Source organism: Anser brachyrhynchus (genome assembly GCF_964034855.1).
Source record: "Anser brachyrhynchus genome assembly, contig: SCAFFOLD_58, whole genome shotgun sequence".
NCBI classification, from domain to species: Eukaryota; Metazoa; Chordata; class Aves; order Anseriformes; family Anatidae; genus Anser; species Anser brachyrhynchus.
Genome location: NW_027663732.1, coordinates 302,764 through 326,626, shown reverse-complemented (window position 1 = coordinate 326,626; position 23,863 = coordinate 302,764). Strand labels below are relative to the sequence as shown.

Here is a 23,863-nt window from a genome sequence, read left to right as displayed (position 1 = left end):
GGCAGAGGCAGCGAAGGTTGACGGCAGAACAGTGCTCGGTTTGAACACGGAGAGGGAAAGCGAGGGGAAGGTGGCCGAAGCCGGCCGCAGTCTCTGAGCTCTCCTCCTCCTGATTGTTTTCTCTCAAAGCCATTTCTGTCTGTGTGCGGGCACCCGGAGCCGGCAGAAGTCCCCGTGAAGTCCTTCGGCAGGACGGAGGGCTGCGTGGGCTCCAGTGAGAGAGGGAGTTAGGAGAATCTTATCAAGTAGAGATAGAGCGCTGACAGCGTTAAACTAGGATGCTACTTAGTGTCTTTGCTAACTATGGTGCATTGTGCCAATTAACTAAAGCAAGAAGCCTTGGGCCCCTTACCAAGGTCAGTCTCCTAATAAGAGAGTGAGCCTGTCTTAAGAAACTGGGAGAAACTGGTCTTGCAGATGGACAAGAGCCAAGGAGCAACTGAGTCTGTGCAAAGACAAGAGGTCAACTAGCGGTGACGAGGAAGAGTCATCAATCTTCATGCCCACGACCTCCCATGCTGCCCAGCGCTGAATAAACATACCTACTTTACAATCTCACTGATTGTGGAGTCCCTTTTCCGCAAGTCACTAGCAGCGGTTTCTTCCGCAGAGGTTTTCCCAGAGCCGCTTCAAAGCTTCCCTCGCGGAGCTGGGGCGTCGCAGGGGGTCGTCAAAGCACGCACGCGTGCACACACACACACACACACACACACACACACACAGGCGTTGTTGTCCAAACAGAAAGTATTTACAACAAATTCGACAAGCGGTTTTCCTCTGCCAGCAGCAAATGCCTGAGGGCCCCTACAGCTTCACAAATCATAGCACAAAGAGCCTAAAGTTCCTCTAAAATTTAGGGAAATGATTCAAAATAGATCTGCTAGGGGAAAACGATCACTGGCGGCAGGGTACACAATACACGCGAGTCTCAGCTCTCCTCCGCAGGGTCAGTGCCCACGCCCAAGTGCGACGCTGATGGCACCCGAACATTTGCTGTAGCAGGCAGCAGAGCCAGCAGCTCAGGGGAGCAATTTTAAAAACCAGGAGGCACTTAAACCAACCCTTAATTGACCCAGTTACTGCAGGAGAGTCCCGACTACTCGCCCTGGAGTCCTACTGTCACCAGCAAAAAGCACCAACCAAAGCTTGGGGGAACTTTGGTACAGCACAAGAGAAGGGAGTGGGGGTAGCGTAGCCGTATCGCAGAGCTGCTGCTTTTCACACCATTTTATCATCCCTGATAATTGAAAGTAAGGCCGGGTGGGCTGACCCCACCACCACCACTCCTGGCAGCATGTTTGGTCCACAACGCTAGAATAATTATTTTGCTCCCTCCCGCCCCTACAGCTTCATCATCTGAAAAGATTACAGTCAAAACAATGGCATACACAAATAAAAGTCAAGAGTTGACATAGTAACTCCGGGATTTGGGTATCAACTGTCCGAGAAATCAGAACACCCAGGCTTCACAATGTGCCCAACATCGAGCTGTGCCAAGGGGGGCGGAAGGAAGAAGCTTTCCGTTTAAGCCTTCAGAGCATCGCTCCATCACTACGTCAATTCACAGCCACCACAGCGTGCCGATGGACATCTTTCTGTGCCAAAAGAAACAAGTGCTTTGTCCTCTTGATATCAAAGGTAGCCACCTATAGTTACGGAACCATGCACAAGACCTTAACTCTGACCAGCAGGAAAACTTAGGACAACTGAGTGCAGATCCTGCCAATTTCTACCAGTTCCAACTGTGCTTTAAGTCTCATTGCAAAGCCTCAGTTAGAAAAAGGATCACCTCAGGGTATCCAACAAGAAGAAGAGTTGTTTTCTTTTTTTTCTTTTTTTTTTTTTTTTTAAATATACCATAGGACTATGCAGTTCAATCATCAATCATCTCGGAAAGCTCAAGGAGGAGGTCATCCTCATCCTTCCCTGGGTCCAAGTCGAGCTCGGCTTCCAGTATGCCGTCTGAGAGTTCCCAAAGTAGCATCTCTAAATCCTCGTCTACAGATACGGGCGCGTTGCCTGTGGAACTCAGCCGGCGTGTCCTTGCTTCTTCTAGCTGGGAAGAAGCTGAAGTCGAGCTTGAGAACTCCATTGGCTCCACGGATTCTGCCTGGCTTCCAAGATGTGCTTCAGGTCTTGGCAGAGCAAGGAAGAGAACAATCAGTATATGCCATTTCTTAATGGGAAATCCCTTTTCTGCAAACCGGCTCTTAAAACCGTAGCCAACCCCTCCTGCACTTCAATCTTACCCAGGGATTGTTATTCAATTAACCCAGGGCTACATTTAGAGCCCAATATATTAGCAGGTACATTTTTCAGTTTGGGGGTTTCTCTGTGAAGCCAGAGCACCCGGAGTCTAGCAGAGATGGTTCAATTTTTGTAGCAAGAGGCACTTTGCCACCTTGCTTAATTTTCCTGTAAAAATGTTAAGAAGTCTCCATCTGCAAATATCTGTTTACTAAGTTAGTCATTTTTCCCACGGCACACTCAGCAGAGTTTGCTCCCCACTACAGGAAGCTGATCTGCAGCCATCACTTCCCTCTGCTCTCCCTGCACTCTTGTCACCTTGTATGTTTGTTCGGGTGGCATTCTTGAGGACCAAAAGGCAGAGGACACTACTCATCATTTATCACCTCACGAGGAAGTAGAAGAACTTCACCTCATCCTCATTTAGGTATTCAGACAGAGCAAGAAGTCACTGGAAAGCTGTACCGACTTGCAGCATTTAAAGAAAGTAAGTCTAATTAAGCATTCCTGCTAGCTGCTAGAAAGTCATTTCACGTGACTTATTTATCTTATAAGATAAATAAGTGACTTATCCTCTGATGGATTTGGGCTTTAATTATCTCAGAACCCTCCTTTTTTCCCCACCTGTGACAGAACTTATGTTTCACTGGGGATATACACCGATTGAGAAAAAGAACAAGTTGTGGTCATCACCTGTTTTGGGGATTTTCTTCAAGTCTGGTGGCTGGGACGTGCTCCAGCGTGGCTGGAACAGCCTAGAAAGCAGCAAAACAGTGTTTAGGACTCATGGGTAAAAGATTCCTTGCTAGCTTTTTCCTCCATGCTGCTTCTCCTCTGGCATTGCGGAGCCTTAGCCAAAATACAAAACCAAGGTGCTCCTGAAGAAAGTTAATATTCACTTGGAGGTTACTAATGATCTTGTGTCTTTTAAGAACACAGCATTAATGGACAAAATCCTCCACACCAGAGAAATCACAGAATCACAGAGGACTAAGTAAATAGTGCCATTAATCTAATAAATATGGAAGGGTACTACAAGAATTCTGTAGGCAGCTACTGGATTTAAAAGGAAACAGAAGGCCTGTAGAACATTTGAGTTTTCCATCTTTTCTCCTAGAGGAGGGTATAAATTTTACAAGGGATCCATTTCTGCATTAGCCCCTGTCCTTACCATAGCTGCTTTTTTGGCTGGAGGTCCCATTGTGTCTGCATCGGAGGCAGTCCGTGGTTTCACAGCTGCTACAGCAGAGGGAAAACTGCCAGGTGCCTTACGTTTCAGTGCCTTCTTCTTGGGGGAAGCGACTTTCCCATCCCAAGGCTTCGCAAACATGTTAAAGTTGGCTAGAGTAAAAGGAAGAGAGAACTGATACAGTCTTGCTCTGCCTCATGAAAAATCCACGTTCTCTTCCTCATTTCCACGGCCCTTCTACACAGTTAACTGTATTTGGCCAGCAGAATTACACTGCCATTGCCTGGATTCTCAGCAATATCTTCCACATAGTAAACTCCGTCTACCAACAATCCATACAAAGGAACAAAGAAAGTGAATGGCTACAGTAAATCATAATCCAGGACGAGGGAAACTCAGACACAGAGCGATCCCAAGTGCAAGCAATACTCTAAGACGTTGTATGAAGTCTAGTAAGATTCACAAATGTTGACAGCTTTTGTATTTAAAGTCTTGCTCCCTCTAGGAAAGGAAAAGCAGCAGGTATAGTAAGACAAGAGAGTGTATGCAACTGTTGTACCAGCTTCCTCTCCCCTGCAGTGATGTCCCACAAAATTTATTAAGTTGTTCTACAAAATCCAAATTTGTAGAGTCATATTCTAGTCTCCCATTCCTGACCTAACGTCTGGCTGGCAGGAGAAGAAACGAAAGAAAGCTGGGTACTTGTTTTCTTTGTGTGTTTATTTCCTCGTGTCCCGTGAGACAGAGAGAAAGGCTACAATGTGCAGTGCATGCAGCCTTTAAGCCCTCCTTATCTCCCTCACACAATCTCATTTTACAAAGTTGATATAATCTTAACAACGAGGCCTTTGATCCTCTGTCATTTTTGACAGAAACTGGCCCCCCACATTAAGATGCTGATGCATGCTTTACAAACACATACACGTGTCAAGCTAAGCAACACATGCCAAAGAGGAAGGTGAACTTGAACTCAACACAGGGAGGACTTCATACCATAAACAGATGGCAGAAAAAAACAGAATACCAAAATTAGACTAAAAAGCCCCTCAATGTGTTAATTTTCTAGTGGGAAATACAGAATACCATCACGTAATTAACGAAAACAGACATGGTTGCACGTTCTGGCCCTTCTTTGCCTTTGAACTTTGTAGCCTTAAACTCTTTTATCCTCCGCATTGAAGGAAAAAGCAAAGCAGATCCTGAGCAAATGGAACTTGCTCAATACGGGAAGCACCTCACCGGGGCAGGTATTAAAGCATCTTATTACCTGATAGCTTTGTGTTCCATAACGATTTCTGCCCGGCTGGGGCAGGTCCAGGTTGTGCTGGGGGAGCTGGCACATTTCCTCCACTCTGCTGCATCCGCAGAGCTTTCTCGCGCTTTATTTCTTCCAGGGTTTTAACACGCACTTCTCCTTCTGGCTTGGCTTTACCTGCCGGCTCCTTCGACTGCACTTTGCTGGGCCCGGAAAGAGTGAGCACACTCTGCTTCTTGGGCTCACCCTCAATTTTTGCCCCTGCGCTGGGATCTTTGGTTTTACCATGCCATTCAGCCTGGGCTTTGGCTTGACTTTCTCGAAGAGCTCTCTCACGATGGATTTCCTCCAGTGTTTTCACATGGATCTCTCCCTTTGGCTTAGCAGCCTTCCCTGTCATCATCAAGAAATGAGAAGCACCAGCATTTAAAGAGAGTCCAACAATAGTTTAAGTCTCCAAAATTTGTCACAGTACTAAGGAAAACTAAGCCTGAGCGTTCCCAATAACCCATCTTAGGACAATAGCCTAACATTCTCCTCCTCCTCTGAGCCACTTGTTGTATTTTGAAGACCAGCCCTATCCAGAGAGAGTTGCTACACAGAAATGCTAGTTTACTTGATTACTTTTTCAGACTGCATTTCAAATTCCTGCTCCCGGCAGTAGCTCTATTCTAATTGTATATGATGGTTCACAGAAGCAGCTTAAAACCTTGACAAGGCACAAGCGGAAAATAAACACACACCTAGAGGCAGATTTCTGATAGTGGCTGTCAGAAGAGCTTCAGCACTCGAGCAAGGGGAACCAGTTCTTTGTTTTCATTTGAATTCCTTTTTAGGGCTGTATGAAAACGGTCTAAGTTCACGGAAAGGAAGAAGGAGAAAGTATATTTAATAGCCAGTTGTTACCTTTCGCAGTACTAGTCCGTTGAGAAGGTAATCCTAGTCTCTCCTTCACAGACTTGGGAACTTGAACTGCAAAACAGAAAAAGACCAAATTAGGGAGGCTGCATAAACGTCAACTTTGTGTTCACATTCGAAAACAAGGCAGGAAAGGTAACTTTGAATCCCGGTGATTAAGACCTCAGCCAACATGCAAAAAGAAACATCGCAGGAAAAGGACAAACAGAGAGCCTAAATACAAAACCCGTGAATCACATCCAGATGCCTGTTTAGTAGCTGTACCTCTCTTTGGTGCTTTGTCAGCATTTCCCGGAACCTCCACCTTCTTCCCCAGCCTTTCAGCAAGGCTGCGCTTCACGGGAAGGGCGCTTACATCAGCTTCAGACAGAGAAAACAAGGAATATTTTAAGAACATTTCTTTGCAGGAAGATTTGAGAACAGTCAACCACAAGCTTCTATTTTTCAAGCATATTTTCATAAAATTGCCTTTCAGCTGCTAAATGGTTTTTTTGCCATTTCTGCAGTCAACACAGATCTCCACTGCAACGCATTTTCCTCTCACACGTCAAAAATACTCTTCGATGCAGTCATATAGAGAAGGCGGCACCTAAATAACAGCTCATAAAAAGTTCTTACCCACGGAGGCTTTCCGTTTTCCTTGTTTCTCAGCAAGATCTAGTCGAACCACAGGTTCCTCCCCTAAAACAAAAGTAAAATTTTTCTATTTCATAGAGACCAGTAGCCAATAGAAATAGTATACTGTTAGCCCATGTCCAAAAAAACCCAGCAAGACACTGTTTTGACAGCTAAACCACACAAACTCATATTACAACTATAATTAACTTAGAAAAAGTATCCATAGTCTCAGTGTTTGCCTCAAATTCCAGCTGAATGTAGTCGAGAATGAATCTGAGTCTGCTTGACAGCTATACTTTGTGCAGAACAGAGCTGCATAAGCAAGCAGAATATTATTAGGTACCAATGCTGAGAAATATTCCTTTCTAAGGTGAATGTCTATGAGTAAAAGTACTTCTTCACTTCTTTCCCTTTCAAAGGAATTTGCACAACTCTAAACAATATAATTTATACACAGACTCCTATCGCAGTACTGTCCACACGTGCCACTGTCAGCCTCTTTAAAGCTTCAGAAATTGCTTCTTACATAGCACTGTCCTCTAGAGCTCTTTCTTCTCGTTACTCTCCTGTTTTTCAGTTATCCCCCTATTTGCATACTGACACATTTTTTTCTTTCTCCTGCTACTGCACTTAACCTGAGCACCAAAGCTTTCCAGTACAACCAGGGACTTTCAGCATAAAAGCATGTTTTGAACAGAAGGCGGCAGCACCAGGAGGCTAACAGGGGTGAATTGCCTTCCTTCTTGCTTAACCTTCCAGTTGAGGAGTAATGAAATCAAAACAAAAGCATTAATTATTACCTTCCTCTGTAGACAGTGTCACAGTTCTCACCACTGTCCGGACATTTTCCTTTTCCGGAGCAGGAAAAATCATAGAATCGACGGGAGGAAGAGAAGATCTTGAAGGACCTTCTGCTCAGAGCAAGCAAAACATAAGGAAGTTTACCAAACAGAAAAAACTATCACGAAGAACAAAAAACTGTAATTATTCATTACTGTCAAACATACAGTGACCAGAGCATGCAAATAAGAGAGGTGACTAATTTGCCTCTGGTTGCCCTTGGAATTCCCATCTAGAATACCAGCTGGCTGAGAATCAGGTTGCTCGATGCCCCCAGCTAAACATGGAAGTCTATCCCTCAAGCAGCTCCCAGCCACCATCACCTGCCATTCTGAAGCCAATCAAATTTCACTTCTTTGGCAAATAGTTGGATTCACCAAAGCATAGCCAGCTACCCGGTATTACTGGAAGAATTTTTTTTTGAAAGAAAAATCATCACACAGGATGAAGGTGAAGAGGGTAAGAAAGTAGGGAATATTAACTCACCACCGTGTCTCTTAGTTTTTTCCTTCATTTTCTGCAATTTGATTTCTTCAAGTGTTTTTATTCCAAAATTCAGACCGTCCTCTGAAAACAGAAAACAGTTAATGAGACTAAGGCTTAGAGGCACTCACTGAGGACCACAGATCCTCAGGCTTCTTAGTGCTCAGGAACTTTCAGAAGTATTTAGAATAAACCCTGTCAACACTCCTCACAAGTGAAACAACCATAGAATCAATGGCATTTTGCCCCTCCTTTCACCCTTCAGGGTAAAAACTGTAGTTTTAATTTTAATCCATTTACGTGATATTAGATCCCTCTATCGTTAGATATGGCTTTCAACAGTGGTTGCCAGGCTGCACGTGCAGCCATTTAAACTCCATGCTGTGACCCTGTTTTGTTCTCCAAAAGGAAAGAAAAGGAGTTCAACTTTCTGACCCAATGGGCACATGATGGTATCAGGGAGAAATGAGATCATGGAAATAACCGAGTCCATTCAGCACCCCTACATTCTGTTGTGTTTTTACGCCACATTGCTTTTGAGTTAATTGTCAAGTTCTCCTTCCGATTTATCCTACTACAGGTGCTGGAATACCTTGTTTAGCAGTAGTAGCACTGGCTTTCCGAGTGGAAATCATCCGTAATCCATTTTGGCCTTCCTCAGCTGGTTGCTGGACGGGAGTTTTAGTTTCTTCTCCTTCCGCAGAAAGCTGGTCTGAAGGGGAAAAATCTATTCAGTTATGCATAGGCCAGATTGTTCGTGATTATGTAGCTCATGCAATGACACTTCAGTCCATGGTTCCTATAAAAAAGCTTTTTTTTTTTTTTTTTTTTTTTTTTTAATACAGCTACACTGACCTGATGAACTCGTAAGTAGACTACCCTAGGACAAAACATCTAGGACTCTAGATTCTCTCTGCAGCTTTAACTACTACACAACATATTACTCTTCAGACAAAAAAAAAGGAATTTCCTTCCTAGTTTCACATAGAGCTTTACACAACAGACCAACTAAAGCCAAGAGTGGTTCTAAGCTTTCCTCCAACATTTCAGGTTCTGTCCACTGACTGCCAGACAAAGCCACCAGTGACCTGACCAGACTGCCTGCCCTATCGCTAGTCAGACCTCAGGTCATCTGTGATTTATACATTGATTTACAGCACAAATTCCTTCCAAGAACCAAAGACTTACACAATCATTTACAGCACAAATTCCTTCCAAGAACCAAACCATGCTCACCATCATCATCTTCATCATCATCTGCAGCATTGATTACAACTGGAGGGTGTGTAGGGCTTGGGACATTTTCCGAGTTTTCCACTTTCATCACCCGCCTTAGCTATGGAGAGGGATTGGACTGGACAGAAAGTTTGTTTTGCTGCAGTGACATCTGAGCCACTTTCAAATCATCGTCCGCGGACTCAGGCGGACTTGGCAGTGTAGCTAGAGGAAGAGGAGGATCATCAGTAATATGGCAGTTTAAAACTTTGACCACAATGCACGAAGATGGTAGCTAAGGCAGATAACCTGCACAGACAATGAATTCAGCATCTCCTTTTGCCCATCCCGCCACTGTTTACACCGTGAACAATGACTTGCCTTCAAACAACAACACATCTCCCTACCACCCAGCAGAGGACGAAACAACAGAAAGCAAACTGCAAGGCAAATATCACACAAAGCAGAGAGAAGCTGAGCATGAAAGCAGAAAACAAATACCAGCAGTACAGCAGCAGTACACTCGGTTTAGCTGACCACCTAGGACTGCAGACCTTTTCCTGCACTCACAAATGGACGGTTACCTGATGTCTCCTACACTATTGGCACCCACTAAGTAATATGCAAAATTAATTCTTCAATACTTAAAGAAAAAGGACCTAAACTCACTCTTGCTTGGTGGTAAGAAGACTCCATCGATGTAACGTCCCTTTGCGTGATGAAAAGCACAGTTGGCTTTCTGACAGCCTACTGGCTGCTTCTCCCAGTAGCAGGGAATCTCACCGCGCTTTTTCTGAAGACAGAAAGAAAGACAAGCTCGTGATAACATGCACCTAAGGTTTGCAAAGAGATGCACAGTTCCAGGTCACGACAGCGATAGGGCTGTCACAATACAGTGCTGAAACATCATTCCAAAGGTCAGTTTATCACGGAAGTATAGTATTTCCGGGCATATTCACAAAGTTTGCAGAAGCTGTAACCACTATGCACGTTTAGCCCTGTCATCATTCAGTTTGAGAAGACAGGCACTCTCAGACATCAGTTTAGGGTGGGTTAAACTAATACACCTAGGATTATACTAGGATTATTCAGAGGGAAAAAGAACATCTTAAATTGCCTACGTTAACTCTATCCAGAACTACTTCTTGGAGACTTCGTTCTTCTGCACCTTTAACTTTCCCCACTGCTTCCTAGCCCAGGCAGCTAGAACAGCATTATCTGAAGGACTCCGGGACACAAGAGACCTGATAGATCATTATCAAGCCTGCTCTCAGGAGGCTAGTACAGCCTGTTTATTACCCCCCTGCTCCAGCAGGTTTTAGCAGTCTAGTTAGCGGTTATTCTGCATCTGTTGAGACAATACTGTCGGCGTCTAATAAAAGAAAATCTTGCTAAGACATACCTAAGGCATTGATTTTATTTCCCTCTCCTTCCTCCCACCCCCTCCCCTGCTAACAGAAACCAGTGTAATTCCAAAGCAAATGACTCTATCCTGCAAAAGCACAATCAGCACACCTACAGCACTGAAAAATGCTTTTGTTGATTTATTTTGAGAACACATCTTTAGGCACTCACGTCAATTTCCATGTGTCTGAATCGGCAGACATTCCTGAAACAACGACCCTCCTGCCACAGCGTGCAGACTGTCTCGTTCCCCAGAGCAGCTTCGCAGTGGCGGAAGGAACAGTTGTCTCCCTGTAACCAAAAGGAAACCAACAAGGAAAATATAGTACAGCCTCAAAAACGTCCATGCTACTGCCTCAGGTTGCTACGATTGAATTCAGAATCTATCTGGTTATCACGTTAACCAAAGACCAGTGTGCCTCCTCCTCCTACTCTACCCCTTCCTGAAAAAAATGAAAAAAAAAAAAAACAAAAACAAAGCAAAGCAAAGCAAAAGAAACCCAGCCATACCTTGGTACAGGTAGAATAGAAATAGAAGTAGCAATCGTCTCCTTGTTTAGACATGCCGACAAGTTCTGATAACAAGCTCGGGTTCTCTCCACAGGGACTTCCTCTGCTCTTGGAGAGAGATGTCTTCACCCTTGCTTGGGCTGAAAGTCTTCCACTGGCTTGTGATCAGTGAAATCTTCTTTTTAAAAGTAACCCTAAACAAAGTACCAACAAGTGAAAAATAATGAGTAACAAGCATTTTTCCAGCTTTCTTCTGTTCATCAAATTAGTCTCTTGAGGAGAGCAATGCCTTGAAATCAGCTGTTACGGGAACTAACACAATATTAAACTAAAGTTCTGTAAAGCTGCCAGGAGCTTTGTCAGCAAGTGTTCTCTTCCACGTCCTCAATAATATGCATTGGAGCACACCTGGAAGCCTGAAAATGGAGTCACTTCTTCAAAAACCACCTGATCATACATGCAAGGCAATGATCAACTATGGCTACGAGTAACTTCTACAGAACGCAGTATGACGCATTAAATAGCATGTTCCAGTCACTGTGGGTCTTCGAGTTCACCTACCTGGACAACCTCAGCAAAGTTATTGATCTTCAAAGACTTCCAGTTAACTTCTCCTGGAGGCCGAACCAACACTGAATCCGTGAATTAATGATAAAGGGGTAGGAAGAATTTGCCTCTCCACTTTGCCAAGGGAACCTCTCATCCACAATTCAAACGTAGGATGTGCTTTTAAACAGCTTATAACTAATGGAGGAAGCAAGTCCATCTGAACACTCTCTCAGACTGGAGACAGCCAGGGTTAGTTAGCTCTTCAAAAAATAAAAACCAAAAAAAAACCCCCACAAAACAAAACAAAAACAAAAAAAACCAGTGCATTTAGAGATGAACTCGTGATTCAAAGTGGCTGCAAAAATGAGGATCCATCTTCCACAGCCAGACAATTTGACTTTTTTTTTTTTTTTTTTTATTCAAAATTCAGTATGTTCCAATCTCTGGTCTTCAAGATTTCTTCACCTATTAAGAAAACACTAAAACCTTTCCCCGTCTTTATTACCTGTACAGCAAAAAACACACCAGTGCATAGAAATACACAAATGTGCATACGCATACACACATATGTGTTTAGACACACACACGAGGAGTGAGTGATAGAAAGTTAGCGAGAGCGACAGTGGAAATCAGAAGTTTTGCCTTTTTGACACAGAGAGCGCGTAAAAACTCTCTCATTTTGAGGGAACTAGAAAAAAATGGAGGATCTACCAAATATTTTGATGAGTATGCCTTCGAGGCCAATGCTTTATACCATGAGTGATCTGGGGGCCAGCACACAAATATGCATACATATGTACATGCATACAGGATAAACATATCTATACACACAAGCGTGCACAGTATATGTTGTATGGTATCCATATGGAGAACAACTCGTAGCCCTGATCAGACACGTAGAGTTGCAATCAATTAACAGCAGGAAGACAGCAGATCAAGGATACAGCAAGCTTTGAGAGGCAGGGCAATGCTCACTTTGCCAGTGGCATGGCTGCATGATACCAAGAATTTTGAATTAGTTTGATTTTTTGGAAGCAATTTGTTTTCTTTCTGCGCTGTAGCAAATACCACAGGTTTGCCATCACGTGCTGTTCCCTAATCCATATATCCATCATCATCCATTGCTGCAAGATCATGAAAGGTTAGAAAAGATGACTAAGGTCCAATTTAACAGCCAATGATTTTTCAATGACCAGAGCTGCAACAGATTTTATTTAGCCACAAGCAGGTTTTTTTTTCTGATGTGAAGTCAGATATTTTGATTTTTTTTTTAAGACACTAAATGTCATAAAACCTGCAACCAGACCAGATAAAGTTCAAATTAGAGTGATTCTGAATCCTTTCATTAAAATGCTGCACATTTCTGTGCAAATTATTTCTGACTCTTCTGGACAAAAGCGGATGAAATAGTTCTTACAAATTAATAATAAAAGGTTGGAACCTTTTACTCACACAAACACTAGTGAATTTTCCAGGAAGTATTATTTTGGCAGGGAATTTTCCCAAATCTAAAGTAAAGAGGGGAAAAGTTGGGTTCTCGTATTAGTTGTTGGTTTTGACTGCTTGACAAAGGGAATAAAAACAGTAGTTAAGTGCAAGGTTTCCTTCTCTTCTTTAGTATTGAGAGGAATCGTCACTTCCGACCTTTAGCACCTTCAGAAACACGCTTAGTGCCATGCAGATTCCTCTGCATCTACTTCTAAAAATTACTGGTGCTCCTTAACATGGAAGTTGGACTTGAAATCTTTTCCAGATTGAGCTCTTTTGAATGCCCAAGGAGCTCATCATTTTGCTTGTTGCCTTCCATTTTCCTGAACAGACCCAGAACGCTGTTCAGGATATGAATGGATCTGGTCTAAGGAATGGGAAGAAAGCAAAAACCAAGGATACCTCACAGCCCTAAATGCCATAAAAAGCAGTCTCATTTTAAAAAAGATCTCCAAAGCTTTTTTTTTTTCTTTTAACTGACATCTGCCAATATGGCGATCCAAGTGCTGAACAGAAACCAACTGAACTAGCCCCTGAAAGCCTGAATAAAAATGAGTAACTCTGGTGCACTCAGCAGGTCTGTAATAGAAGTTGGCAAGAGTTTTAGATTTCTTTTTTCTCCAGGGTGCTAGTAAAGTTTTTGCGTTACGAGATTTTGAACTCTTTTTGTACAAAAGAATTACAGATGCACTACAGTCACGGTAGCTGGGGGTCTGGAAATACATGCCAACAAGTGTCATAAACTTTGCCTTTGCTGAAGGAAGATAACTAGTCCAAAGAAAACCTGTCTAGTTTGTTTTACAGGCTTGTCTTTCTCAGTATGGAACAAACTGACCTCCCTGGTCTAACTTTCCAGTTGGCTATTCTGCCTTTGTCCTGGAGAGAAGAGCAAGAAGGGAACAAAATATTTTTGCACTCCAAAAAATGCATTAGGGAAGGATTATCACACCTACCTAAGGGTAATTTCTTGTTTGTTTATAAAGCACAAAGTCTTTCTCTTGGACAGTCTCTGTTGCTGGCCTGTTTTGTGCCTTCCATTTATAATAAAGGTATTAAAGATGCTTACCCCGTTTTGGTGGTTTTTTTTTTTTTTTAGAACAGTGTAAGCAGACAGTCGGATGACAAGCAAGAAAGAACAGCATAAACTCCTTGTTGTGACCCTGCTTTTCAATCACCCAGCATCAGCCTGGCTGCAAAACAGTCTCCGCTGATTTACCTGCTTGTTAAAGCACCCCACAGGCTGCAAGTGTTGTGTGCTAGGTGTCAAACTATATTTAACGGTGCATAGGTAAACCATTCATCTTCCCATGGTCGAAGCACAGAACAGCCCCCTGCTAGCACAGCTCATCCTTGCTGTAACTGCTTTTAAACCTATTTGTTGGTAAGAAAAGAGCTCAGTACACCACCTTCACAGGGCAAAAATTCACATGGAAGAGCAGAAAAACCCAGAAGTGCTTCCTGAACTTCACGTTACCAACAGCACCATCGGATTTAGATCCTGGCCTGGCATCCAGGATGCACGGCCTGCAAGCACTGCTGCGATGTGGAAGTGCCAAGGCAGGTTTTTGGCCTGCCCTAAAACACTTTTTTTTTTTTTTTTTTCTTTAACAAACAATACAAAGAGTGTGCCAGGTATGCTGTAATGCCCGTGTGCCAGGTCAATAGAGGATATCCAAACAACAGAGGCGCTTCTCCTAATTTCCCGCGTGAAAACACTTTCACAGCGTTCTTTTCACGAAGAAACCCCTCTCTATCTTCTCCAATGCTCCAGGACCTGCTGCAGCTGCAGCGGCTGCGCTGGTACAACCCGCATCTTTGACAAATCTTTTCAACAGTTCTGCTTTACCTCGGCACAGTTGAGGTCACTCCTCTTCCTCTTCCAGCTGAGGAAGCAGCTTGCGGGCTCTGCCACACGGTCGGTGCAGAAGCGAAAGCTGGGAACACAGCAGTCAAACTCTCACTGCTAACGAAGCCACCAGGGCAGAGGGCTGACACAGACCCGCCAGAGGCGAACCGTACCCGCTCTCCCTCCCAGCTGCGAGGCTCGCCGCAGCAGCCCCGACCCGAAGCGCTCACAGTGCTTTGCTTGGTGATGTCACCGATGAGTCAGAGTCCCCAGATGAGCATCTGCCTTGCCACTCTTTAATGTTGGTGTTGTTTTTTGGTTGGTTGTTTGCTTGCTTTTGAAACTTATGCAGGTTATGGTAAACCTTCAGGTAAACCACAGATCAATGGGGAAGAAGTCCCACACGAGGGAAGGCCGTGCTTTTCTTCCAGGCAATGGCGCATGCTTTAACATGCTGCATTCGACAAAGAAGCTCTCTCCATTTTGCGCAGTGGCAACAGGCACGACTGCAACACACGCACGTGTAGGCAGCACCTGCAGGTCCCAAACCCTTAACCAATTTTTAGATAGCACCAATTTTTTATGTAGTTGCTTTCCCTTCATCCATAACCCCTTTTTTCCTTTCTTTGTATCGGGTGGCTCTCCTCCATTGTTCTCTCTGTCATTTTCCTCCCCAGTGTCTGAGCAGGCACTGGGAATCGTTTCCAGAGGAAGGGTACTGCTGAAGCTACAACATTTACTCTCAGGGAAAAGAGAGTATGTGAAAGAATACATACTTCCTTTCTTTTTCCTTTTTTTTTTTTTTAAATCTCTGAAATCAACGCTGCGGCCTGGCAGCAAATAACTATGGGAGTAATGATGATTCCTCATCCTCACTGTAACGTTGTAGTTAATGTCATAAAGAAGCAATTTCCCCAGACAGTGGCCATTTGAGATGGGAAGGGGCAGTAAGAGGAAGTTTTCCTTAGACTAGCTCTTCCCCCAGAACACCTCGCCATCCAGCAACAAATTCAATTCACCTGCTCCGCCTGATCAGTCAAACGCGCGTCCGACTCCAGCACACGCCACAGCGGTGGTTCTGACGTGGTTTGAGAATCACCTATCCGCAGAATATCTCGGGTTTGTACACTCAAATAACGCAGTCTTTTCCAAATAAGGCCCAGAGCTCACACTCCGAGTGCAGCCTAACAACACCAGAGGGCCGGTAGGCTAAACATTCCCATCCTGGCAACAGGACTGACCCGGGCAACAGTAAGCATCCCTTCTGCACTTTCATTGTGAACATCAGCATAAGGAAACAGAGACCTCCTCGATCCAAGTTTGAAGAAACAAACACAAAGGTCACCCAAGAGGGTTGTTTTCAGCAAACTAACGGAGAAATTAAGGTGACAACCGCGTGCATCCAGAGTTAGTCAGATCCCGAAGGCAGTTCCTTTGGGAAACGCAGGAGCAGCGCGCCAGATGACGGCTACCTTACAGCGCACCCCTCAGAGGCACTGCTACGAAAGGAAGGCAGAAGGTTGGAACTCAAAATAACTCGCAAGGCGGGTTAAGGGGGAAGCTTTAATTTCCTGAGCAGAACCTCCCCCCTGAAGGCAGCCCAGGGACTCTTTGCTTCCCTCGGAAGACGGCAGGGACGGAGGGACACAGGGCCAGATGGACGGCCAGACAGCCCAAAAGGCCTGAGCAAGGGCTGCGGAGCGGGAGGGAAGGGCAGGGCAAGGGGAAGGGCGGCCCTGGGCCTGACAGGGCACCTTGGGCCTAACCCCAGGCAGCAGCTCCCCGTCTCACAGGGCCCGCGGGGGGCTGCCTGTAACAGGAGATGCGGGCAGGTAAATTTTACAAGCACTGCATCACAAATACCCTGCAACACCTGAACTATTCACTGGGACAGCCTCCTTCCTCACCTCCTGAAAGCTCCAGCTGGCAAACCAAGGACAAAATGAAAGGCAGATGTGGAGGACCTCGTAAGATACTGTTTTGTTCCCTACGTGCCCACTGCTGGTGACACGTAATGCCTCCTGTTCCCAAACGACATTGGCACGTTACATCTTTACTACATGCTGAAAGGAACTCAGCAACTTGAACACAACTTAGAATTACCCATCCCGGCAGCAGGCTGTCCAGCTGAAGCTGCTTTCGCCAATCAAGTGTGTCATGCTGCCCCTCAAAGGTTTCTTCCTGGGAACGTCTGCTGTGACACTCCTGACGTATTACTTCTCGGAATGGCAGAACTGCGCTGGGTAGGCCCCACAGCAAGACTCGTATTTCTGTCCTTCCCTTTCAGGAAAGGATCTCCCACCTTGAATTTATTAATTTTCATGATGATGATACACAAATTGAAGTTTTGAAAAACTGAATGCTGATTAACAGATTTCTAGCACAGCCTGTGCATCAAAATTCATTTCTCTCCATTTAGGTAATCTTAGTTTCTGAGTTACAGTTACAGTCAAAATTTTTCTTCTTCGATTTTTTTCTTTTTCTTTTTTTTTTTTTTTTGTGATCAGAAAAACGAGGGGACTGGCTGTCCCAAGTCAGCCGGGGAACTTCTCTTTGGTCGATGCATCAAGGAACTCAGCTCTCTTGGGGAAACTTAAATAGAAAAGACAGATCTCCAAACGGATAAAAAAAATAAATCAAATGATAAAAACCCAACCGACACATCTGATACCCCAGCTTATTGAACAGCACAAGGGTTTAATCTACAGGCTCTGTCCAAAGCAGCAAGAAGTGACAGATTTAATCTGAACCAGTTGCCCGCTCTCACTCTCTGATCTGGAGACGTTATTGGACAAGCATGCGTAGCAGTAACACTTGTAAACACTGGGTTACTGCACCACAGCCCTGAATCCCTCACGGGCCCACTAAGATACTTTTACTGACTGATCCACAATAAGCACTCCCAAAAAGATTCTCAACAAGTTAAACCCTGTTTAGAAAGAATCTGAGGAACCTGTCACTGCAGCAACAAAGGGCTGCAATTGCATGCAAAATCTCCAACACCCTCCTTAGCACCCTGCTAGCTCAAGGACTGTGTGGGGCTTCCGTGCCCTGAACGAGTCCACCCTGGCCACATAATGCAGATGTAATGGTCAAGAAAGCACATAGCGTTATCGAAACTTATCAGATCCACAGCAAAAAGAAAAGCCCACGCTTCTATATTTCTCCTCCTTCTCCATTCACAGAAGGAAGAGACTGAAAACAAGCAGATTTGTGGTTTACATTTACAGTTAATGTGAAAAATGGCTATTTGTGAAATACATCACGTATTGTTTCAAGCTACAAACAACTCGCTCCCACAAAGGAAGGACTTTTGACCTCAGCATGCAACCCCAGTTACAAATAACTTCCTATCTACCAGCGGGCCGCGTTCCCCCGGCACTCAGTCACTCCGCAGCACGGCAGCCACCTTTGTTCTAAGGATGGCAAATTCTACTTAGAAACGCTCTGTAGAAGAGTGATGCTGTCCCCTTTTAACACGATCCGGCCTGCAGCACAGAGAAGGGAAAGAGGGGATTAGAGAGAGCCCAGAACCTGAGAATAATCTCGTGTTTTCAGAAAGTGTTTCGTGTGGTTGAGCAGGGTTTTGCCCATCACGCAGAGTGCAGGCCGCCTGGTATTACACGTTTCAAAGACCAGAACTGGTCTCAGGCAGGGACAGATTCTCCTTCATTCAGCAAAATCAGCAGCTCAAAAATCATCAGGGACAGAGATGTAGCCAGGAATTGCTCACTGAACTTCAACAGCAAGGCTCGTCACACGGTTGGTACCTCTCAGTGCTGCTACCTAGAAGGCTCACCCGGGCAGGTTTCAGACCGCGCGTCACTCGGGTTGCACAGACACACGACACACCCAGCTGTTTCCTTGATTTTGTCTTGGAGTGAATCTCCTCTGCGTCGTCCAGCGCCAAATTCACGTACTCGTCAAAGCCCTAGAAATCGGCAACAGTGGCAATTAGTTCAGCAACAACACGAACCATCGTCAGCTTTGCTGAGCCAGGCTGGACAAGAAAGACTAATTGTTAGAGAAGCACGATTTCTTTTTTCCCTTGGGCTAGTTTTTCTTGACAAGAAAAAATAGGATTGTGAATGAGGGAAAACAAACTAACGACGTAACGTGGGGTCGTGCTGACACTCACGATGATGCAGCCTTCTATCCGCACGTTCACTTGCTCAGCCACACCTGGATCCTCGAGCTCTGCAGAACGAAGGAGGAGAGTAAATTGGAACACAAACACCGCGAGCAGTTTTGTTCTCTCTCGTGTGTTCAGAAATACCCGCTAACCATAGCCGCTAGAGCTCCCAAACACTCCAAGGAGCAACTCTCAGGGGCAGTTTCAATTAACAGTCTGACATTTTAGAGTCTTATATGACTGGGTGAATACTACACGTTTGCTGAAGGACACGTTTCCAGTCACAAGGGAACACTCCTGCACGCCCGGCTGCACGATCCCACTCCCGTTAACACGAGGGCGAAACGCCGGGCTGCGCAGCAGCTCCTTGTACCCACCAGCACGCCGCACAGCTCTCCATTCCCCACAAACCTGCCCCGAGCAACGGGTGGGAGCCGAAAACTCAGCGAGGGAGATCCCCGGACCCTCCCCGCTCCCCCCACCCCCCCCAAATCCCCATCCCCATCCCCTCCCCGTCCTCTCCCCGCGCTACTCACGCTCTGCAGGTAGCGGAAGATGAGGTTCTGGGGCGCTGCGTGAAGGGCTCAGCACAGGGACAAGAGCTCCAGGCCCGGGACAAGGCCTCAGGACAAGGCCTCAAACCCTGCAACGAGGCCCCAGGGCCCCGGGACAAGGCCTCAAGGCCCGGGCCGAGACCCCTGAGGCCGGGGCCGCCCCCCACCCGCTCCCCCGTCGCTCCCCGGCCGCAGGAAGGCTACGATGGGCTGCACCATCACCTTCTGCACCTTCTGGTCCTGCCCGCGGTACGCCATGGCTGCCGCCGCCTCGCTGCTCCGGCCGCCCCTGCTGGGCTGCCTCCGGAAGCCCCTGAGGCCGGGCGGGAGCGCGCAAGGGACGCTGGGATGCTGGAGGAGCGTGGGGGGCCGCTCTAGCAGGCCGGGAGGACCGCGTCTCTATGGTTGCAGGCAGGGGTCCCTGCGCTAGCTTTATTGGCGAGCAGCGAGGCTGGGGGGGGGAGGGGGGCAAGACAGCCTTAAATAAAATACAAATATAAAAAGTGTTATAAATGGCTGAGTCCCAAATAGGATTACAATCAAAGTTTACAATTTATTAAACGAATAGAGGCAAGCAAGCAGCGCTGGGTGCGCCGGGAGTCTCTGCTCCCCCAGGACGCACGCCTGTTACGTAAGGCGGCTGGTTTTGATGCTCCCAGGCTAATACATATTCATTGCTAGTTCGAGAAGAGGCAGGGTTATTAGAATTGGTTTCCGGAATCCGAAACCCCTCCCAGGGGCGCCTGCGTACCAGTCTCTGGTGGTCTCTCGGGGCTTGCTCGGGCTGAATGCTGGTTGTCTTCCTCTCAGGCTTTTGTCCTTCAATTGTCCTTCAGCTCCCCCTTCCTCCTCGTTTGGGAGCCTCTGCGCCGGATTTCAGAAACTCTAGCAACATCCCCTGCAGTAGTCAGCACTTTTCCCTAAAAACCCCTTTGTTCTCTTATCACCTAGACCCGGGCCTCGATGGTAACCCTTCAAATCCCTTAGTGACACGAATTGCTGGACCATTCCTTACAAAAGGAAGGATAAAATATGTAGAGGAGCAATGGCACCCGCGAAAGCCCGGCGCCGCGGGCAGAGGCAGCGAAGGTTGACGGCAGAACAGTGCTCGGTTTGAACACGGAGAGGGAAAGCGAGGGGAAGGTGGCCGAAGCCGGCCGCAGTCTCTGAGCTCTCCTCCTCCTGATTGTTTTCTCTCAAAGCCATTTCTGTCTGTGTGCGGGCACCCGGAGCCGGCAGAAGTCCCCGTGAAGTCCTTCGGCAGGACGGAGGGCTGCGTGGGCTCCAGTGAGAGAGGGAGTTAGGAGAATCTTATCAAGTAGAGATAGAGCGCTGACAGCGTTAAACTAGGATGCTACTTAGTGTCTTTGCTAACTATGGTGCATTGTGCCAATTAACTAAAGCAAGAAGCCTTGGGCCCCTTACCAAGGTCAGTCTCCTAATAAGAGAGTGAGCCTGTCTTAAGAAACTGGGAGAAACTGGTCCTGCAGATGGACAAGAGCCAAGGAGCAACTGAGTCTGCGCAAAGACAAGAGGTCAACTAGCGGTGACGAGGAAGAGTCATCAATCTTCATGCCCACGACCTCCCGTGCTGCCCAGCGCTGAATAAACATACCTACTTTACAATCTCACTGATTGTGGAGTCCCTTTTCCGCAAGTCACTAGCAGCGGTTTCTTCCGCAGAGGTTTTCCCAGAGCCGCTTCAAAGCTTCCCTCGCGGAGCTGGGGCGTCGCAGGGGGTCGTCAAAGCACGCACACACACACACACACACACACACACACACACACACAGGCGTTGTTGTCCAAACAGAAAGTATTTACAACAAATTCGACAAGCGGTTTTCCTCTGCCAGCAGCAAATGCCTGAGGGCCCCTACAGCTTCACAAATCATAGCACAAAGAGCCTAAAGTTCCTCTAAAATTTAGGGAAATGATTCAAAATAGATCTGCTAGGGGAAAACGATCACTGGCGGCAGGGTACACAATACACGCGAGTCTCAGCTCTCCTCCGCAGGGTCAGTGCCCACGCCCAAGTGCGACGCTGATGGCACCCGAACATTTGCTGTAGCAGGCAGCAGAGCCAGCAGCTCAGGGGAGCAATTTTAAAAACCAGGAGGCACTTAAACCAACCCTTAATTGACCCAGTTACTGCAGGAGAGTCCCGACTACTCGCCCTGGAGTCCTACTGTCACCAGCAAAAAGCACCAACCAAAGCTTGGGGGAACTTTGGTACAGCACAAGAGAAGGGAGTGGGGGTAGCGTAGCCGTATCGCAGAGCTGCTGCTTTTCACACCATTTTATCATCCCTGATAATTGAAAGTAAGGCCGGGTGGGCTGACCCCACCACCACCACTCCTGGCAGCATGTTTGGTCCACAACGCTAGAATAATTATTTTGCTCCCTCCCGCCCCTACAGCTTCATCATCTGAAAAGATTACAGTCAAAACAATGGCATACACAAATAAAAGTCAAGAGTTGACATAGTAACTCCGGGATTTGGGTATCAACTGTCCGAGAAATCAGAACACCCAGGCTTCACAATGTGCCCAACATCGAGCTGTGCCAAGGGGGGCGGAAGGAAGAAGCTTTCCGTTTAAGCCTTCAGAGCATCGCTCCATCACTACGTCAATTCACAGCCACCACAGCGTGCCGATGGACATCTTTCTGTGCCAAAAGAAACAAGTGCTTTGTCCTCTTGATATCAAAGGTAGCCACCTATAGTTACGGAACCATGCACAAGACCTTAACTCTGACCAGCAGGAAAACTTAGGACAACTGAGTGCAGATCCTGCCAATTTCTACCAGTTCCAACTGTGCTTTAAGTCTCATTGCAAAGCCTCAGTTAGAAAAAGGATCACCTCAGGGTATCCAACAAGAAGAAGAGTTGTTTTCTTTTTTTTCTTTTTTTTTTTTTTTTTAAATATACCATAGGACTATGCAGTTCAATCATCAATCATCTTGGAAAGCTCAAGGAGGAGGTCATCCTCATCCTTCCCTGGGTCCAAGTCGAGCTCGGCTTCCAGTATGCCGTCTGAGAGTTCCCAAAGTAGCATCTCTAAATCCTCGTCTACAGATACGGGCGCGTTGCCTGTGGAACTCAGCCGGCGTGTCCTTGCTTCTTCTAGCTGGGAAGAAGCTGAAGTCGAGCTTGAGAACTCCATTGGCTCCACGGATTCTGCCTGGCTTCCAAGATGTGCTTCAGGTCTTGGCAGAGCAAGGAAGAGAACAATCAGTATATGCCATTTCTTAACGGGAAATCCCTTTTCTGCAAACCGGCTCTTAAAACCGTAGCCAACCCCTCCTGCACTTCAATCTTACCCAGGGATTGTTATTCAATTAACCCAGGGCTACATTTAGAGCCCAATATATTAGCAGGTACATTTTTCAGTTTGGGGGTTTCTCTGTGAAGCCAGAGCACCCGGAGTCTAGCAAAGATGGGAAACCAACATGGCCTCCCGGAAGCCCAGTGTCCGAGAACTACATCTCCCGGCATGCTCTGGGAAAACAATATGGACTCCCGGAAACCCGGTGGCCAAGAACTACATTTCCCAGCACTCCCCAGAAAATTGAGCCTCGCACCTTGCCGTAGGACGCCATTTTTTGCTCTGTTACATTACCGGTTTCGTGTTTATGGAGGGTTTTCCCGCCGTTTTGGGGGGTTTCCCCTCAATTTCGGGTTTTCAGCTCTCCATTTCAGAGTTCTTCCCCGCAATTTTGGGGTTCCTTCCCCTAATTTGGTGCTTCGCCCCCCCCCACTTTTGGGGTTCCCCCTCCATTTTGGGGATTCCCCCCAATTCCAAGCCCCCCACAATTTTGGAGGCCCCCACCATCCTTTCTTGGCCTGCCACCCTAATATTAAGGTTCTTTCCCCCAATGTTGGGGTTCTCACCACATGTTTGAGGTTCCTTCCCTTAATTTGGGGCTTAGCTCCCCGGGATCTGGGGCTTTAACCCCAATTTTGGGGGTCCCCCCCAAGTTTGGGGATTCCTCCCCAGGTCTGGGGGGGTCCACATTCAATTCTGGAATTTCACACTTCCATTTAAGTCTTCTTCCCCCCAATTTGGGGGTTCACCCACCCAATTTTGGGGGTTCCTCCCCTAATTTGGGGGGACCCGACCAATTTTGGGGGTCCCCCCCAATTGTAGAGTCCCCCACCCTCCTTTTTTGGGTTCCCCCCTAATATTAAAGAGTTCTTCCGCCCAATTTTGGGGGACCCCACAATTTGGCCGTTCCTTCCCCTAACTTTGGGCTTCAACCCTTCGATTTTGGGGGGGGCTCCCACCCTCTTATTTTGGCCTTCCGCCCTAATATTAGGCCTAACCCCTAAGAACCTTGACCCCTAACCCTATGGCAACCACGGATCTAACCCTAACCCCTACCCCAACAAACCCTAGAAACCCTAACCCTAAAAACCCTTGCAGCCCTAACCCGATAAAATTTACCACACTAAACCCCTGAAGACTGTTCTGGGGGGGTCCACATTCAATTCTGGAATTTCACACTTCCATTTAAGTCTTCTTCCCCCCCAATATGGGGGTTCGCCCACCCAATTTTGGGGGTTCCTCCCCTAATTGGGGGGGACACAACCAATTCTGGGGGGGACACAACCAATTTT

General features: G+C 46.4%; 1 long non-coding RNA gene and 1 pseudogene across 2 annotated transcripts; both read right to left on the bottom strand.

Annotated features, from left to right (window-relative positions):
* Positions 1-1,716: 1,716 nt before the first annotated feature.
* On the bottom strand, positions 1,717-18,304 carry LOC308186891 (zinc finger CCCH domain-containing protein 11A-like; annotated as a pseudogene). The gene is made up of 13 exons (XR_013956162.1): positions 10,680-18,304; positions 10,341-10,460; positions 9,435-9,558; positions 8,787-8,990; positions 8,143-8,262; positions 7,462-7,634; positions 7,028-7,133; positions 6,228-6,290; positions 5,874-5,969; positions 5,598-5,663; positions 4,704-5,084; positions 3,383-3,588; positions 1,717-1,990 (listed from the first exon to the last, which is right to left on the bottom strand). The product of XR_013956162.1 is annotated as a zinc finger CCCH domain-containing protein 11A-like (transcript).
* A 46-nt stretch (positions 18,305-18,350) lies between these two features.
* On the bottom strand, positions 18,351-20,046 carry LOC308186897. The gene is made up of 3 exons (XR_013944373.1): positions 19,453-20,046; positions 19,231-19,257; positions 18,351-18,759 (listed from the first exon to the last, which is right to left on the bottom strand). It is a non-coding gene; the product is annotated as an uncharacterized lncRNA (long non-coding RNA).
* Positions 20,047-23,863: the final 3,817 nt, after the last annotated feature.